We start from the raw sequence: 20705 nt of genomic DNA, 5'->3' as shown, positions 1-20705 counted from the left end.
CTGCTCTTTTTTCCATTCTCTTCTTCTTTGGGCTGCTCCACTGAATATGCAAAAATGTTCTATTCATCTTAGCAGACCTTTCTTATTACTAGGTCCCAGCTTCTGTTTCTCTCTCCTTAAACATTCAGCTCTGTTTCATAGCTGTATCAATTTAGCAGCTCTCTGAAACTGTATGCTAGAGGGATCTTCTGGGAAGAAAAAGCATATAGGCTGCATACTAGTTTTAAAAATAATAAGCATCATAATTTTACATAATTTGTACTACAATGGCTTATATATTGTCTAAGATCACTAACTGGAATTGACTTTCAGTTCTTCCTGTCTTCTCTAATTCATCACATAAGATAGTGCTGGAGTGATAAGCTCACTCACTTACTGGATTCCAATAGTGGAAGTATCATAATATTGGAAGACTTTGCATTTTGATGATTCATAAATATACATCAAGTTTCTAACTACTGACAAGATGAGATCTATGTAATTAATGACCTAGTTAGGTCATAAATTCCCTTACCCATTTTCAAACCTTTTGGAAACATTTGTTTTAACAGAAATTTCTTTGTATAGAAGTGAAGAATGACTGAAGGGACCTCAGGAATAATCTAGTCCTAGTTCTTTGCTTTACTGATAAAAGCCTGAGTGGAAAAAATTTATATATTTTTAAAGTCATTTAGTGGCTTAGAAGCAGAGGCCACAGTGGTTCTCAATTTTGGTTGCACATTAGAGTCATCTGGAAAGCTTAAAACAATGCTCATTTCTGAGTCCTACCCCAGAGAATTTGATTTAGTTGGTCTGGGGTGGGCCTGCACACTGACATTTAAAAAACCCTTTGTATGTGAATCTAACTTGAATGGGCAGTGGGTTGGTGGTTCAGAGCTCAGGATTGGAAGGTAGAAATATCTAACTTATTACCCTATCTAAGCCTCATTTTGCTCATCTTTAAGATGGGATACTATGATACCCACCTTAATGCTTTATAGTGATAGCTGAATGACTTAATGCATCTAGAAGGCTAATCACAGGGGCGAGCATGTTGGGAGTGCTATAGTTTACAGTTGTAACACCCAGTGCCTAGCTCACCTGACTCCTAGATGAGTGCTTTTTTTTTTTTTTTTTTTCGGTATGCAGGCCTCTCACTCTCGTGGCCTCTCCCATTGCAGAGCACAGGCTCCGGACGTGCAGGTTCAGTGGCCATGGCTCACAGGCCCAGCCGCTCCGCGGCATGTGGGATCCTCCCGGACCGGGGCACGAACCCATGTCTCCTGCATCGGCAGGCGGACTCTCAACCACTGCGCCATGCATTTTTATGTTGCTTCCACAATTCTTTCTGATCCTTTCCTTTCTGACTTGATGGTCCTCTGCTTCCTTCTCTCCATTCCTTGGCTTCATTTCCTGTGCTTTTAGAGCTGTGGAGCCAAACATGGGACAGGGCTTTTCTTGTGCACAGTGTAGGCCCACTCGAGTTTTCCAAAAATTCTGGTCAGAATCTTGTCCTCAGGGATACTTTCTCTAGCTCCCAGCACCCTGAGATATGCTCGCATATTTTTGCATGGCTGATTCCATTTCTGGTGGTGATATGTTAGATGTCTTCTGCATTCCCCTCTCCTTTCCTTTTTGGACAAGACTGGGTGCTTATACTACATGTTCTTGTTACTCTGGAATATCTCTATTACCATCCTTTATATTGTTGCTGATTTGATTGTCTGTCTTTCTCACTACAATGTATGTTCCACCAGGACAGAGCCAATGTAGATTCTACTCATCGTTAGATTCTTGAAGACTAGTACATTGACAATCACACAGGAGACATGCATTTAATATTAAAAACATGTGAAAAGAAGTTGTAAAATGCTAAGAATTGTGGTTATATCTTTTTTTGGTAGCAATTTTAGCTGGAAAAAAACGAGTGGAAGCTCTTGCTAGTTGTCTTTGGACCCACAAACAGAGAAGTCCCCATTATTGTAAAAATGTTTGACTAATATGCTCCACAGAGACTAGGGAACTGGTGTACAGGAGGCATACAGAGTAACACACACTCCAATTTTGTTTTTACTATTTCAAAATAGCTGGCTCTAGTCTATGTCACTAAGGAGTCTCCAGTCTTTACCTTTCTCTGTGCATTTCTAAGGGAATCTCTAACCTAAGTAATATGTGGAAAGTTCTGCGACATTGAAGATAATATCTATTACTCTTGGCCCTATTGCTAGGGAGAACTTGATTAGGTAAAGAGTTGTTATTCTTAGCTTACTAACATAAATGGAGTCCAAATGCTGTGGAGTTAAGTCATGCAACTTTAAAGGGGATTTTGAAATTACTCTTTTGTTTCTGGAGAAACAGACATATTTAACATTTACCAATCTCAAGTTCTAATTCATAGCTGGCAGATGAACAGATGACATTTTGTTTTACTTTATTAAAACTTTGAGAAGGAAATTGCAAAATGATGAATTTGAAAATAAAATAGACCCAGGAAAAAAGTTGCAAATGGATAAAAAATATTTCAATTAATGACAAGGGAAATGATTAGAGTAATAATCCCACTGGGATTAAAAGAAAAGTTGTTATATATTAATAAGATGTTATTATATTAGAATGCCTTGGAGTGTTGAATTGCTTTGGTGTAGCCTCATTAAGGTGGAGATGGAAATCTTTATGTATTTACCTTTTCTGTTTTCAAAAACATTTGTGTTTATTTATCTCAGTTTAATAATATTCTTTAGACTACTGTTGATGAACTAAGAATAAGCTTTATTTTCTAACACTTGGTGTATACTGAATTTACTTTTTCCCTAGTGAAGATCTGGAGGGAAGAATATGCTTAATTTTGTAGGCAAAACCTTTTTCTTATGAAAATATTCATATGATAGAAGCTAGAGGACAGCTTGGACTTTGAGTTCTGTTTATAACTCTGCCAGGATTTCATTAGGTTTAGACTTAACTTTCATTCCCTTGACTGCTTTTAAGATGTGTAAAATTACTTTGAAGACATTTATTGAAAGTAAGCCTCCTTAAAAGATATATTTAAAAGTGGAAGACCATGATATTTAACAACTTAGTATCCCAGAAGCATTGTATGGTATGTATTAGCTGGGATTGGCTAGGTTACGTTGCAGTAACAAACGACCCTCAAATATCACTCACTTAAAACAAAGGTTTATTGCTATCCACTGAGAGTTGACTGTGGTCTCTGTTCCTACATTGTTGTCCTTCCTTGGTGACTCAGCCTCTTCTCCAAAACACTGCCATTTACTGTGGGAGAGGCAACAGAGCACGTGACAATGTGTATGATGTCTCTTAAAGCTTCTGATTGGAAATGACATTCATAATATCCATTCACTGGCCAAAGAAAACCACATGGCCACACTTGAGTTCATCAGGATGAGGCAGTAACATCCTAATAGTAATTGACAGGAATGTGGAAATAAATACTTGTGAATAGCCCTAAGACCTCAGGTACCCATAAGAGTCTCATTCACTCTCAATTCCGAATCTAGTATCAAATGTAATTATTAAAATATATTTATTAGCCTTTGCTCCATGCTAACCTAGAAGGCCTGGGTTTATAAAAGTGTTTATAGGGCTTGCCTGTTCAACCAGTATGTGGTGCTTTGCCAGACCCTGTCTCCAGGGTAGTGATTACCCCTCTTGATGGTGCGTGCAATCTTAGAACTGTAGGGCTGTCAATCAGAAAACCCAGGCAAGAAATGAGCCAGCAGAATTGGTGTATGGATATCATAAGCCTGCCTTAGCAGTGATGCAGAGATGAATTCAACTGGTGGAAGGGAAGAGGACATTTTATAAATAAAGACTTAAATTGACTGGATGTAATTTCTAATTGTGAAAATCCACAAAATTTCTGACAGTCAGGAAAAGAGAAGTCAAATTTATTCAAATACTGCCCTAGATTGGAGTTTAACATTTCTCTTAAAAACTGACATTTCCCCTTTCCATTTATCCCTCCTCTTGCCGCTGTACATCCTCCCCCCCACCTTCTTCAGCAGTTTGCAACCAGTAATCCTGCTTCTATTTTTAGGGTTTTAAATCCTGGCTTCAAAGGTACTCAGGCAGTAGACTGAGAAGACTGTGGGAGTGTGGAGGATTAGCCTCAGGCAGCTGTATGACAAAGCAGTCTATTCACTCCAGATAAGAGTGAAGGAGGTTGAGATGTATAATTCATTTCACATACATCACGTACCCCTCCATGAATATAAAGGGGAGATAGTTACTTTCCTCCCCCACACTCCCACCCTCCCATCCCCAATGCCTGCATTCTACCAGTCTCTTTGATTTCCGCCCTTGGGAAGTAGAGAGAGCCACTACTGAGTGCTGTGATCCTGACATGGGGTTGAATTTGGTCCACTCCAAGCAATTGCATTGCTGGAACTTTGCTTATGCTGCATCATAACCCAGCCTCACCCAGTGATGCATCAGCCATACAGCACTGCACCTACACCTAGTGGGTGGGAGAATGGCTTCCACATCCTTTAGCACCTTGGGAAACATCCTCAATTTCTCGACACATCACAAAGGAATGACTCAGATGAGACACTTCTACTTTATCCACAGCCTTCAAAGATCTAACTGTGTTCTCTGACTTTCTGCTTTTGGTGTCAAAATGCAAGGCACAGTGCTTTGATTGATTGAAAGGCAAGCCCTATCTTGGGCGCAGAATTTGACGTTTAACTGATTTAAGTTCACACCAATCGTCTGCTGGGATTTCTTCTCTTCCTGGGCACTGATTTGGTCAGGAGGACACATGGGCTTAATTATGTCCTGTGTAAGGGGACTCTGGGTTATGTACTTATATTGAGTAATATTGAATCCTTCTGTATTTAATTTCTTTAAAGGAGCAAATTAACCAGTATATTAACCTTTTTTGACACTAAAACTTCATCAAGGGAACAGAACGGAACACATTTGCTTGGTCTCAGGTAGTGATGGCAGAAAGATAAATTCATTCGTAAACAAAGAATCTAAAATGAAGATAATCATGAAAACAAGGGGTCAAACTGTTTCATATGGGTAACATGGCTTATTTGTAATTAAAAGAAACTTAAAGCTTAAATACTCTAAAATACTATATATTCAATCACACACTGTTCACAGTGTGATAAAGGTGTGTTTAGTTATCTTTATCTCTTACTAGATTGTAAGCTTATGAGGGTATACATTTTTATTAATATTTTTATCCTAATTATTATCAGTGTCATCCTTAATAAATGTTTGATGAGGGAATACTCCTTCTAAAAACAGTCTTCTGGGGCAGGACACACAGTCTTGAATACACTCTTAGTCTTTAAAGTTTATGGCTTATATCCTATGTGTAAATGCATATTTCAAAGACAATCAGGAATTCTATTCCTTCAGTTATATTACTAAGGTTTAGACATCAAGACCATAAGGTTCCCCCTCCGCCCCATGTAATTTTTTATCTCAGAAGAAGTATCTTAATCTACATTTAAGGTAAAATCTAAGAAAAAACTATGATCATAGTAAAAACCTACACAAAATTTTAGTATTATTAGAAATATTTCTACACTCTGACAAATGGCATGCTTATTGAAATGACATACGGCAATAAAAATAGTGAACATTTATGGAGTGTTTCCTATGAGTCAGGTGCTACTCCATATTTTAATGTATTAATCCTCAAAATATTCCCATTATGCAGATACTATAATACCCTTACTTTACAAATGAGAAAACTGAAGCAAGGGAAGTTTGGTTGATTTGACTATGGTCTCACAGCTGGTGGCTGGCAGGTCAGGAATTAAAATCCAGCAGTGTGAATTCTGATATACTAACATTACACTACCTCATCATTAATATATTATTTGAGAACAATCAAAGAAACGCAGACAATCTTTGATGCTCATTAAACATCAGTCACCTTTGATTTCCCTCATTACACTTGAATTTAGATCTTTGAAGGTTAAGATTCTGAAATATTAGGTTTGGCCCTAAGCAAAGAACATAGATAAAAATACAAGTTATCTTTTTGCCTTTCTGAGGCAAAGCTCTTAGTGATAGGCGACACTGGGTAATTTTTTGTGGATATAGAGGCCCTTGAACATAATTTCATTGTGAATATAACTCCAGTGACCACCAACATGGCAAGGAAAATTCCTGATGTATAGAGACATTGGAAGTTGATGATCTACAGTTCAAAATGAGTGCTGGGTTTGTATCTTGATTTAACTAGTAACTTCAGTGCAAGGTTTCCCAAGTATTGGAGCATAAGGGCTCATTTTTCATGACTGAAATATTTTTAGGGCATATTATATACGATAATAATTGAGTTTTAAAATTATTTGTGGGTTAAAAAATATAAAATCACAATTTCTGCAATTTCTAAGAAAAGATAACTACTAATTTATGGAGAAAAATGATTATGCGGTCAAAAAATGGATTTTATAGGAACTCTAGAGAGAAAGCTGGAAGAACTGGGGCATTGTGGTCAGGGTAAGGTGATTTCAATGCAGGCATAGGCTAGGCTGCTGCCAATTTCCAGAGTGGCCAGTGGAGAATGTGGCTGAGGTGCAGAAAATCACTGGAAAGAAGCAGGGATGGATTTGGCTCCTGTGGGGCCTGGAGCTTATACCATTGGGGGAGGATCCTCTTTAAAAAACAGAATACAAACTACAAATACAAATGACAGGGTAGCTCCTAAGGCCTTGGACAGGGCATATGCAAATGAGGGATGACCCTGTAGCTTCAGTTTTATTAGTTTCAAGGTAAATACACTCCCTGGAGATTAAAAGCTTGGAAATAAGTCTTCATTGAGGATGCCAAAGTCATCTATCATGGCTCCAGCCCATGAAGTAGAAAGGAAGCCTGAGAACCATGTGCCAAAGCCTTCTGTGAATGAGGGGGAATGAGTGAATGAGAGTTTTCTACAGGGAAACATCAAGGAAGGGAAAGAGGACAGTAATAGCTAAAGTTATTGTGTGCTTAATATGTGTCAGACACCATTCTAAGCACTTCATTAATTTATTTAATCTTCATAATAGACAATGAGCAGATGCTTTTATTTTATAAATCAGAAACAAGTATGAAGAGAAGATTTTGTAATTTTTCCATGACTACATAGCTAGGAAAATGCGGAGCGGGGCTCTGAACCCCAGCCTTCTGGGTTCTCTCTTTAACAACCATACATGCCAACCATTATATAAACGAAATGGACAAGCCTAGAAGAAAGAGAATATTGACCACGAAGGCAGGGGACTAAACTTGTGTAGACTGCAATGGGGAGCAAGAGGAAAATTACCGGGGTTTCCCTGGTGGCGCAGTGGTTGAGAGTCCGCCTGCCGATGCAGGGGACACGGGTTCGTGCCCCGGTCCGGGAGGATCCCACATGCCGCGGAGCGGCTGGGCCCATAAGCCATGGCCGTTGAGCCTGCGCGTCCGGAGCCTGTGCTCCGCAACGGGAGAGGCCGCAACAGTGACAGGCCCGCGTACCGCAAAAAAAAAAAAAAAAAAAAAAAAAAAAGAGGAAAATTACCTTAAAATATATCAGGGCCATCTCCATAGTCTATTCTCTGATTTTGACACCACCTCACAGCACAGATTGGAACTTATTTATTTATTTTGGCATTGCACAAAGTTTTTTACTTGCTTTGCTTTAGTAAGAGAAAAGCTGAAGAGCCACCTTAGGTATCTTTGGATGGGTTAATAATCTCTGAGGCACTGGAAAAATCTGGTCATTTTCCTAAGATAGGAGTGCAAGCAGATGCAGACTTTCTCCAGGCTGTAAATATTGTGTACAACCCTATGATCAGTAGGACAGGCAGGCAGGAACATTTATTGTTGGGAAAGTGAATAATGATTTTATGCCTTCTGTGTTTTGAGGAGACCTTGAGATGGGGAGATTATCCTGCATCATTCAGATGGGCCATAAATGCTATCACATGTGTTCTTCTGAGAGGATCCGGAGGGAGATTTCATCACACACACACACACACACACACACACACACACACACACACAGAGGGAAGAGGAATAGGCGTTATGACCCCAGCCCAGGAGCAGAAAATGGAGTAAAGCAGCCACAAGCCAAAGTGCTGGCAGTCACTGGAAGCTGGAAAAAGCAGGGAATGGATTCTCCCTTAAAGCCTCTGCAGGGGGCACAGTCCTGCTGACTGACCCCGTGATTTCAGTTCAGTGAAACTGATTTCAGACTTCTGGCCCCAGAACTGAGAAGATAAGATTCTATTGTTTTAAGTCACCAAGTCTGTGGTAATTTGTTACAGCAGCCATGGGAAATTAATACACCACTGTCACAAAAGGCTCAGCCTTGGAGGAGGAAAGTCATTCTCCCAGCGGATCCACAATGGCCTGTTTAGAGACCTGGATCTATGGGGGTTTGCCTTATCTGTCAGACTGATAGAACTAGTTGCCAATAGCCTTATCTGTCCAGTTCATAGGGCTACTTGTCCATAGTTGTACTGAGTGGCAAAAAAATGGTGAGCAGAAGTTAAATCAAACAGACCCCTTGCTCTGACTGCTTGGATTTGGAAGCCAGACCAGCCCACCTGACTGTAACTGTGTGATCTTGGGAAAGTCACCTCGTCTTCCTATGCTCCTCCAGATCACACAAAGAAGTGAGGAGGGTATGGAGCAAAACTGGCCCCAGAGCCTGTGCTCCTTCCTGCTACACTGTGCTGGTTCTCTAATGCTCTTCCTGCCAATATGACAGGTGAAAGCTTAGGTTGGTTAATCAGGAACTAAAAGATATACAACATCTTTGCATTCCAAGATTAAGGAGACATTCCTAAGTGTTCCATTTGTAACTCTAATTTTGACTCAAATGGTGAAAAAAATTTCCTCAAAAAGATTATTTACATGTTGGGGTTGAACGATGCTGTGAACTTTTTGCTTAGTGCCCTGCCCTGCTTTTCATTTTCCATTACAAATGAATTTTCAGAGATACTCTGTTTCCTTCTTAAATTTCTCTTACTCAAAGATGTGTGCTCAAAGAGCTCCCTTTGCTACCAATTAACATCAATTGTGACTCAAAATAATATTACTTTAATCTGAGACTGAAGTGCTGGCTTTCAGCTTTAACTTGCCCTATCTGCCACTCAACCAAAAACTCTTTCTAGAGGTCACTTAGCCTCCTTTTAACTATTTCTTTTTCTATTAATGTTACAGAATAGAAACTTGCTGATCTGTCTGGTGGGCATTTTGATTTGTGTAAGTTGAGATTTGGGAAATAAGATGCTGGCTAAAACGCAAGGTAAACATTTAGCTGATGCTTAAACCTTAGAACCAAAAATGTTTATACCCCCTGGTTTCCCTAGGGAGTGGGGATTGAGAAAACCACAGAAAATAGCTATTCTTGGAAACTCCACTGCCAGGCAAATGCCACAGGGCCAGGGCCCAGAGAAGCTAGTTTCTCCTCCCATAGCTAAAGGGTGAGCTTGTTCTAACTAGAACTGCTTGGTCAGGTTTTAGAAACCTTGAGGCTGATTGAGAGGGTGAGGGGAGGCTGGGCAAAAAGGAAGATGACCTGAATGACTCTTGGAATTCAATCTTAGGATAGCTGCTCAGTTTAGGTCTGCTCTTGAACATAGTTGGCTTCCTGGAAGCTGTCTCTGCATCTGATGCTTGGTTATTTTTCTTGTGTACCCTTTTCTACCAGGAAATACAAGGACCACTTGAAGACTATATCTGTTCTGAAGTTTTTGCTTGAAACAGACTCTGGTGGTTTGGGATTAAGGACAATTTTTATTTCAGTTAACTTAGGATCTGGGATAAAATTTGAATTGTTATAATTTACCTGATAATACTGAAAATATTAAGGAAGTGTAGTGTTATTCTCAGTAAGCACAAAGACACCTTATCTTTTGAGACCAGGGTGATTCAATGGCCATCTTCATCATCTTTGTACTGTCTCAGGGGGATGTTACCGCGCAGGTTTTTGTTCTGATTAGAAAAAAACTGCAGTTTACTAAGATGCTGTTTACTATTCAACAAGTCATACCAAAAGCCTCATGTTCTTACACGACGTGAAGAAGGGAGATCAAGGTAAAAATCATGACTGTAAATGTGCCAATTCTAAAAACCTAGAGTGGGACAAAAAGGTCAAGTATCCAAGTTCAAACCTTGTTTGGAATGGAACTGTAGCAGATTGCTGGAGATGGACATTGATTTTCCCAGGCAGAGGAATAAGTTGTGGACAATGGATTGTCTACTATTGAAAAACTTCTCCAACATACTAGGTGCAGATGGGTTAGCCTTTAGTATCCAATATACAGCATCATATACACATACACAGCAAATGCACATTTTCACATTACCCTTAGCCATTTATCTTTGAATTACCACATCCCAAATCCAATATGGGATGTTTTAGAAATGTTTTAATTACATCATAAGTGAGAACATATTGATGTTCTCACTCAATATATATCTAAAAAATTTCCTTTAATGTACTCTACTGGTTTGGAGTTTCCCTTGATTCCTTCCCAAAGTGGACAAGTTCACTAAGGTTTTGGTGTGGAGCTGCAATGGATGGGAAAATACCTAACTGTTTTTAGATACTAAGGGACTGGACTGGGGGTATGAAAAAGAAGAAGGGAGATCATTGCTGGAGCTATGTAGTTAGCCCTGGAAGGTAGAAAAATTGGGTTAAAAGTTAAAAGCCAACCTGAGTGGAACCTTATAGGAAAAGGACCCATAACTTATGCATCTTAAAGTAACTCAGGTGGGAAGAAGACAAGGAATAGTTGAATGGGTTTAGTAAGGGTATAATTAAATAGTAATGGTAGAATTGATAAGGGTGGAAAAATGAAGGAGATAATACATTATATGTATCAGTGTGCTGTAGGTGGGCATTGTGGAATATTTAATGATATGTGAGCTTTATGAGATATAATACTAAAAGCATGTGGTATCGCAACAAATTAGAAATAAAAAAGAGAAACAATCAAAAGGGGATGATTGTTGTTGATAAGTTTCTTTTTGAACTACAGATACTATGTTCAGGCTTATGAAATGAGAGAAGGCATCTCTGCTAACTGCACCAGTCTAGTAACTTCATGACGTCACATTGTATAATGGAGAAATCTAAAAGAAAGAGTAGTATCACTAACTACTCACTCTCCATTCCAGGAAAATTCCTGAAAAACAAGGTGGCACAAATTGCTCAGAAGAGGGGAAAGGGTTTCCCACAATCCAAACAGGATGAATAAGAGGAAATGTGGGAGTAATTACTGAGTTAAGATTTACTGAAAGAGGGGGCTTTCCTTAAGGATGAGACTCTTGGTAAATTTTTAATAGGGGGAAAATTCTTAAATGGTTGCCAATAGCTAACCTTCAGGATGTAAAGTGCTTTATGGGAACCATATATCTGCTGGAAGGTGGGCCTGGGGGAATATTACTCTCAAATTCTTCTCAACCCACCCACAATTACCTGAAGCCCTTCACTGCTCTAGATCAGGAAGGAGTTACTTAGGGTCCCTGACTATCCTTTAAACTCTAAATCTGGGTCCTGAGGGTGAGAAAGAAAGAGAGAGAGAGAGAGAGAGAGAGAGAAAGAGAGAGAGAGAGAGGCAGAGAGGAATTCTGGTATTTTCAAGTCTGATAGTTCAATATACAAAGGGAGATGCATAAAAGGAGGAACATAAAAAGAAGAGTTGAAGACTGGAAGGACATACCCAGAGCTAGAAATACACTTGACCCTTTTCTCGCCCATATGGCATGGCTGCCATTTTAATCAATACTTGACTAAATGGTAGAAAGCAATTACAGTAAGTGCTCAATTTAATCACTTTGCATCCACATACAGACCCATGGGGTTTTTCTTACATATTTCATCACACAAAGTGTCCACAATTCTCTGCCTTACAGAAGTACATGTTTCCTGAAAGGATATGTAGGTGGTTTTCCGACTCAATTTCTGGATAGTTAAACTAATTTCTGTTGTCCCACATTTCTGCTGTTTGCTTTTAAAAAAGGGCAAAGCCAGGTCTGGTTTTGCATTCTATAGGAAGTTTGTTTTATCCATTTGGGAAATCAAGACTACATCTTTATGGGACTAGAAGTTATGGGGAACTCATTCCCTCCAGGTCCCATTCTTGGTGATCTCATTTCAGCGAGTAAAACCTAAGGTCAGTTGATTGTAAAAAAAAAAAAATAATAATAATAATCCAGACTTTTATTGCTCTTATGTTCAGTGGCTTCATTTTGTGCCCAGCTCCAGATTGTGCACTTCTCCCATCCCATATCAAGCTGATTTGCAAATTCACACACTTGGCCCAAAGTACAGAATAACTGATGACTGAGTATAAACCCATCACCACTCTTGGAAAATATAATTCATGAATGTATCCTTATTCAAATTTAGTAGCATTCTATAGAGAGGAGATCAGCATGTTATCTGAGAAAAGATTCATGCCATATTTTGTTTAAAAATCTGTTTCATTATTTAATAGTCACATTTCAGTAGACCAGGCTATATAATAGCTTCTTCTTGGTCCTTGAAATGACTTCTTCACTTTTGCTTTATAGAGAATCAGAATGAATTATTCACAGATCCCAAGGAGCATTAAGGAAAACAAATGGCCTAATTCTTGAGTAAAGCTAGTGTTACCTTCTTAGTCACACCTGCACGAAGGGCATATGCTCATTCTCTTCCCAGAAACACTTTTCTCAATCTTCTCTCCCCAACAATTCATCCAGTCAAACTTTTTCATACTTTTCCATTACAAATGAATTTTCAGAGATACTCTGTTTCCTTCTTAAATTTCAACCAACATATAACTTTATCTGGGATGATTTCCCTCTCTCCTTCCCATACCCAACAGTGAGTCACTTGATCCTATTTCATTCTAGAGAATTCTGTGTTTTTCCTCCTCCATCACCTTTACCATACTGTATTGTAATTATCTGATTACATTATTTATAAGTTACAGGGAACAGTTCCCATTTAATCTTTAGCCCCTGATCTAACACTTAAAAATAATAGGAGGTCTAAGGAAATCTTGAATAAATAATATGTATCATTAAAAATATTACTATATGTCAGTTACTGTTCTAAAAGTTTTACATATATTAACTCATTCAAACTTTAAGTAACTCCATGAGGTATATATCATTAATATTTCCATTTTACAGATGGGAAAAACTAAGGAACAGTGAGATTTCATACTGAGTCTAAAGTTTCCTAGTTAGTAAATAGTTAGAGCAGGGCCAGTTTGAAAAAGAAAAAGGTATAGGGTAGACAAAAAGCAGCAGGTGTGCATTACATATTCAATAGAACACAAAGTGGGTTACTCAAATTATCTAATAATCAAGATTTGGAGATCTTGAAAGGTATGTTTGTATGAAATGCTCAAAATACATTCTACCTCACAAACTAAACATTTGGATTGGTATTTTATGCATTATCACATTTATGTATTAAGTTCTTCAAATGTATTTCTTTTTTTTTTTCATGCAAATAAAGCCAATCAACCAAACAATTCTCCCCAGTTCAGGCTCAAATCAGCAGTCATAAACCCTTAACTGTTAAGTTATGTTATTTTTGAGAACTGATGTGACACGTCCTAGATTTCAAAAGTAGATGCTGCAGAGAACCAAACGAACTTTTGAAGAAAAATCCATATATAGGGCATAAACATTAAGGAAGAAGGGGGAGGGGCACAGTCACCTGATTAGGATCAGATCTGGACTACTGCCACCTAGTGCTTTGAGTCAACCACCTGCCACCACACACTCACAGAAACATACTCATTAGAATAAATGTTTGCTGTGGTTTTACTCCCCCTAAATATCCTAGTTACAAATTGTTCCTGCAATATTTTAAGGCCACCCACCCATGTTTAAAAAAAAAAATAATAATAAAAAGTAAGACAGATGGTAGGATTGGGAAAGAGATAAAAGGGGGAAACAACAGAGGAAACATCAATAGAAGGCAGACACACCAGAACAGTCTGTAAATGAAATGGAGAGAAGTAAAGGGCAGATCAAAAGCAGTGGAAATTAAAAATGATGGGTAATAAGAGAAAATAGAAAAATTGATACAAAGATAAGATAGCATGAAGAAGAAAAAAATTTAAGCAAGAAATAAAAGACAATAAAACTTTGAACTATTTATGAAACAGTGAAATCGTCAAACATAAAAGGACAGAGGGAAAACACTAGTAGAGATAAAGAATGGCAGATTAAAGAAAGCAGATGAACTAAGAGATTAGTCTTGGAGTAGGGGGGTTGAGTTTTTTAATAACAAAATTGGAATGCCATATTATTTTATTCAGGATAATCAAGGGAGTGTAAGGTTGGAATTTTTTTCTATTTAATGTAATTGGGAGTATCCAGTATCCTAGATGTACAACTCATTTCTCTTCCCATTCTTTTCCTTCTGTGCAATACCTATGGTCTTTTTTGATTTTTTTTTCTTGCTTCATTAAAATAGTTTTAATTACTTCTGCTCCCTTGAGATGCTTTCGAACTTGCACCTGGAATTATGGGGATGTAGTGTGTCCCAAACTGAATATTTGTTTAGAGAATTTCATTATTACAGCATTCTTTGTAACCATATTGAGAAGCCACACCTTAGGGTTGTGTATTCAGGTGATTATTGATATTCAGGTATCCTCATAATTCAAACCAGAGTTCCCAAGATATAAAACAGTAACAAAAGCAGCAGAAGCAATTATAATACCTAACACGTATCTCATTTCACGTTTTTTCTTTCAATTGAAGTATAGTTTACTTACAATATTACATTAGTTTTAAGTGTACAACACAGTGATTCAATATTTTTATAGATTATACTCCATACAAAGTCATTATAAAATACTGGCTATATTCCTTGTGCTGTATATTACATCCTTGTAACTCATTTATTTTATACCTAGTAGTTTGTACCTCTTAATCCTCTTCACCTGTCTTGTCCCTCCCCTCTTCGCTCTCCCCACTGGTAACCACCAGCTTGTTCTCTATACCTGTGAGTCAGTTTTTGTTTTGTTATATTCATTCATTTGTTTTATTTTATAGATTCCACATGCAAGTGAAAACATACAGTATTTGTCTTTCTTGTCTGACTTATTTCACTAAGAATAATACTCTCCAGGTCCATTCATGTTGTTGCAAATGGCAAAATTTCATTTTTTATGGCTGAGTAATATTCAAATGTGTGTGTGTGTGTGTATGTATATATATATATATGTATATATATACATACACACACACACACACACACACATATATACACACATACATACCACATCTTCTTTATCCATTTCATATTTTAAAAAGCACTTTAACACACATGATCTTCTTTTATTCTCTGAACAATGGTTTTCAGAGGACAGGATTTGACAGATATGTCATTTGAGCTACGAAGTGTGTATGAACTTCCTCAAGGCACTCAGCTAGTGACTACCTTGTCATCTGACTCTAACTCTGGCAAACATCTTTTCACCAGTAATCTTCCTATTCTTGTTGAGAGAAGGAAGGGTTTCTTTTCTTTGTTCTAAAGTTTAACAATGGAGTGGTGAAAAGTTTGAATATGGTATGCACAAAGCTTGGAAGTTGTTATGACCTCCCTTCCTAATGGGAATTCCTTTGGAGAGGGATTGTTTGCTTCTCCCTGAGTGATCTCATACATTTAAAATTTTTCTGACCAGGTTGTAAAGGAATTTATTGAGAAGTCCTTACCTTAAAGGCTTGACAACTTCTTCTATGACTTCTTCTTCCATTTCCAGATTCTGTTATGTATTGCCATGCTGAGAGCAATACTTGCTTTGGTGATATACATGAATGCACCTATAAATTTTTAAAAGAATCAAGAATTTCAATCCTTTTGAATGTTTGACCTATGAAAAGTACTGCACAGTGTCTCGCTAGGCATAGAAAGATAAATAGGCTACTGCCTCTGCTCTTAAGAAGCTTTCCATTTACAAGTATTATCAAGTATTAGAATTGTACTCTGGAAAGACACTCATTCATTTATCTATTCAATAAATATCTGGTTTGAACTATGTATCAGGCCCTATGTCTAGACACCGAGGATACAAGGCAGATACCATCTTATTTTCATGGGGTTTATAGTTTGGGGGAGTATGCCATGCATATTACTTTTGCTTTGATACTATGGCAGCTGCCCATAATTGGTTATGGATAATTCCAACTATTTCTCAAGCTTAACTTTCTTCTATTTAAGATAAAAGCAGTCCCATAGCAACCTCTTTGATGGGTGTACATCTCTGTAACTTCTATATTTGAAATCTGGAACATTTACTTTTGGTTTTCAAAAGGAAGTATAGCTTGGCTTCTAACAATTTTTTTTCAACCTGAACTGGAAAAAAACTGACCTAGTTCATCAGATTTACCTAAAATGGAAGGAAACAATGATATAAATTGTAGGCAAATGTCTGGACCATTTAACTTGATTTTCATGGACTCAATGGCTTTTAGAGCTGCAAGACTTACTCCAGTATTCAAACTCTGTAGATCAGAAAATTGTTGTGTAGATGGAAGGTAAGGGGAGAGGCAAAAAGACAAATTAGGAGGACTTTTCAGCAATCTAGGCAAGAGTAATTAATGGTTCACCTTGGCTGGTATCTGTGAAATGGAGAAAGAAGGCAATAAAAACAAGAGAGATTATGGAGGTAAAATCTGCAGTAATTGGAACTGATTGTGAGAAACAAAAGAGGATGTGAGACTACTCTGAGTTTTTGAGCCTGGCACCATTACCAGAAATATAGACCACAGAATAAGAAGTTATTGAAAAGAAATTATAGGTAGATAGAAACTACATTGCTGTGGAGCCCAATAACTTAAAAAGAATATAAATAAGTCAACAGGATGTCCTGACTGAATCTAAGCAGGCATTGGGATTATAGGGCTAGGCACCTCTGCCCACCTGAGGTCCACAGGCATGTGTTGATAAGTATGTGAGCTTCTTGGGGTTTTGGCTGAAGAGCAAGGAGATGATGGTGAAAGTGTACTTGGAAAAGAGAAATGGAGGACATGATGGAGCTTCTTCCTCAGTGTTGCTGCTGGGCTAAGTTGATTATTGATAGAGAGAGGGCAAGCAAGACCATATATAAAGGGAAATAGGAAGAAAATACAGAGAAAAAGAGGAAAAATATTCATTGCGGCAGAAACACTGATTTAGCCCATGTGAGACTGACCCTGGAGACTCTCAGAAGTATTTGGGTGGGTAGAGGGAGCTCTCTTGGGAGATGGAGGTCTTCCGTTAGTGGATGGGGACAGGAAGTAGGAAATGCAAATTATTATTATTATCAATATGACTTTTTTGGTGTATTAGGTTGATGAGGCCTACAGAAAGCTGAGTTTTAGATAATAAGAGCCTCTGAAAGTTAAAACTATTAAACCAACACACAATGTATCAGAATAGAGACATAAAAAATGGATTCCCTGACCAATTGGACTGAGACCTAACTTTACATATCTAAAGAAATAGGTTAATTTGAAAAGAGATTGATCATCCATGGAAACCTGGGTGCGGGGAGGGGGGCAATAACTTCCAGTTATTGAGTGCTTACTCAATGTGAGAAATTGTGCTAGGTATTTTATTAGTCCTTATAACAGTCCCCAAAGGTAGATAATGATATATATTTTTTTCAGACTCAAATCTCTTACTCTTAAGGACTGTGCAAGGGAGACGTATAAGTCAACATATTTCAAGTATTATGACCCTATCGTCAAAATTATCCTTATTATGAAGATGGATATGTTAGCATATCTGGACCTGGACACACTAAACACTGAATCATGTGAGTATGCCCCTTGTTCTGATTCTGTGGTCATCAGGTAACTTTCTGAATATAATTTGGCTTCCTAGCCCTTGACTAGTTGACACAACTCTTCCATATACTATGGTGTTTGTTTCCGTCTTTGAAAATTATTGGTGTATGGACATAGTGAATGTGGGAGTTGATTCTACCTGGGAGTACCAACTCATTCCTCGTCTGTTTAAAACATCAGGCAATACACTGAGGACCAAGCTAATGTCACCCCATGAGGACTTTGGGAAGTAAACCAAATGATATTTTTATTCATTCATTTATGTGTCCATTTGTTATTCTGAATGACTTCTATGTAGGAAGCACAGACATTGAACAAATCATTGTACAGTTAAAACAAGTAAAACTTTTACAACTGTTGTAAGCCTGATGAAGAACTTCAGGGTATAATGAAGGTGTGTAAGGAGCAACCTTACCTGATGAGGGGAGTCAGAATTTCCCTGCTGAAATTTCTCTGAATTGCATTTTGAATTGTTTTCTTAGACCTCATTAGATTTTTGGAGTTCTTAATTGCTAGGATAGTCAATTAGAAATGATCAGCAAGTGGTCTAAAATATGTTCTTGGAAGTTAGAAGAGAGAATAAGTTAGAATACAGTGTCGGTAGTTAAAATGATGGGAGTGGATGACACAGACACAAAGAGGAAAAGACAGAGCCCTTGGGGCACTTAATACTTAGAGGGTAGGAAGAAATTGAGGAACTGAGGAAAGTAGAAAAATTAGAAAAGTAATCAGAAAGGAAGAAGTGTAAGCATAGTTCAGTATCACAGTAGTCAAGGGGAGGATAAGGTTTAAAAGAGCCAAGAAAAATTGTCAGGATCAAAAGCTATAGACACGTAAATAGATTGAGGGCAAGAACTAAAGGTTATGGCAGAGACAATTAATGAGCTATAAAATATTCTGCCCTTCTTTTTTAGAGACGAATGTATTCCTGGTTCTTAGCTGGACACAATGTTGCCCAGTTAAAGGATTACATATCCTCACCCTTTTTGCATCTCAGTGTGATCATGTGACTAGATCTGATCTATGAGATAATGAATCATTGCATGGAACCTCTGATAAGTATCCTTAAAAGAGAGGTAGCCTTTCTTTCTTATTCTCTTCATTTACCTATTTGCTTGGGATGTTAGTGTGATGTTTGGAGATATAATAATCGTGTTGAGCCCTAGAAGCCTGGGGCCACATCCTAGGCAGCCACATCTTAGGTGTTATAGGGAGCTTGAAGAGGTCCTGCATCTTTTCCCTATTTTCTCCATCCTGAGTGAAGGAGTTTGCTGTGGATAGAAGAGACGGTGGAATCTTTGAGATGTGGGTAATGGTGAAATACTGTGGAAGATAATGACAACCGTTCCTCCATTTTTCTGACCAACTAATGATGACACTTTCTGTTTTCCTTGATTTCAGGAAAGATAATAGAGGTCATAAAAAAATACCTTTAGTCTTGCTCTGCAGCTTACTATTAAGTTTTTGAAAGTAAGTTTTCCCCTTTTCTCATCTCTTTATTTCTCCATGGTGTCTAGCAGAGGTCATATCAGATGGTATAAACTCATGTCTATTCCACATGACCATGACTCCTGGGGCTGAACAGACCATGTTGCGGTGTGGGGGGACACCTGACCTAAGTTGGTGCAATCTTACTGGCTCTTTCAGAACCTTGGAATTGGGATTCAGAGATGCCTGTTACTTGAATGAGTGTACTTGGGAGGTATAGGGCATCAACTGCCCTGTACACATGTAGACAAACAAAGACAGCAGATCTTGAGAGAGAGAATGATAAAGCAGCCATGCAGAAGAAAGACCATGTGTTCCTTGAGGTAGAGAGGGGGACAGAGATAGAGATAGATTGAGAAAGAGGGCGGGAGTGAGGGAGAGGGAGAGAGAAGGACAGAGAATGAGAATGGAAAACTGGCAAAGTAGCTGCTTTGCTTTCTGACAGCTTTTGCAGTCTGGTTCCTCCAGGCCCTGAGAGCTTCCTGCACTTGCAGACACACTTACTCAAGATATTCTGAAGAGTGTCTGTAACTTGCACAACAAAAAATATCTTTATCCAGGATAATTATCCCCTGCCATTCCACAGAGATCTTCCAAGGGAAATCAATAAGCCCACTTAACCCAATCTCAGAATAGTCTGATTTTTGTTTTGTGACCGTTGATAATGGTCCAAAGGAGTGTTTTGAAGGTTCTAGGGGAGACATGGAGATGCAGAACTATGCACATAGATGGAAACAGAAGTCTGGCACTTGAGCATGTGCCTGGTGCTGGAGTTAGATGTGATGATGGAAGTGGTGAGAGTGGATAAGATGATCAATTCCTAATTTTTCCAAGTGCAAACACTCAAACAATCAAAGCATTGTGAAAAGAAAAAATAGGTGCATTTCTAACTTTCAAATAATTATAATCCAGGCAGAAAGAAGTAAAACACACACATGTACACCTAGGTTAAAATACAAGGCAGTAGTAACAGAAGAGCTAAGTGAGTGTTATAGATTATAAGCATTATAAGATCCAAGGGAGATAGCTATTAGTGCTGGGCTATGGTTTTCAGGTATTAAGGAGGGCAGGTTTGATTTAGGCTGGGGAGGACAAGTTGGCATTCATAATGGAAAGTGGAGCCGACTTAAGGTCAGCTTTTCCACTGAGTAGTTATGTGATCATGGGCAGTCACTTTACATTTCCACCTCCACTGCAGTTTCTTCCTCTATAAAATGAGGGCTTTGTATTGAATTTGTTAATTCATTCAGAACATCCTTTTGAAGTGTCTGCTATAATGCACAGAGCTAGGAATAGTAAATAAAAGACCTAGTCTTTATTCTCAAGGAATTTATAGCTTAGGAAGGGAGATTTAAGTGCAAATAAATAACAGTCTTCTAAAAAGATAATTGCTATAATGTAGCTATGAACGAAGAACTGTGGGAGGCACCTAAGTGGCC

The 20705-nt window shown here is 38.2% G+C and overlaps 1 protein-coding gene across 4 annotated transcripts in view; it reads right to left on the bottom strand.

Annotated features, from left to right (window-relative positions):
• The window catches only part of ATP2B1 (ATPase plasma membrane Ca2+ transporting 1), a 592658-nt gene that overhangs the window by 488682 nt on the left and 83271 nt on the right, over nt 1-20705 (bottom strand). For 3 of the 4 annotated variants that reach the window (XM_079938566.1, XM_079938562.1, XM_079938563.1), the window contains one exon: nt 15664-15771. The gene's annotated coding sequence lies outside the window, so the exon portion shown is untranslated. Of the gene's footprint in view, nt 1-15663; nt 15772-18885; nt 19056-20705 lie in introns of those variants that run through there. The other variant, XM_079938564.1, reaches the window with a different exon arrangement.

Source organism: Stenella coeruleoalba (genome assembly GCF_951394435.1).
Source record: "Stenella coeruleoalba genome assembly, chromosome: 11".
Classification (NCBI taxonomy): domain Eukaryota; kingdom Metazoa; phylum Chordata; class Mammalia; order Artiodactyla; family Delphinidae; genus Stenella; species Stenella coeruleoalba.
Note: the sequence above shows the minus strand (reverse complement) of the source record. Positions and strands in the feature narration are given on the sequence as shown.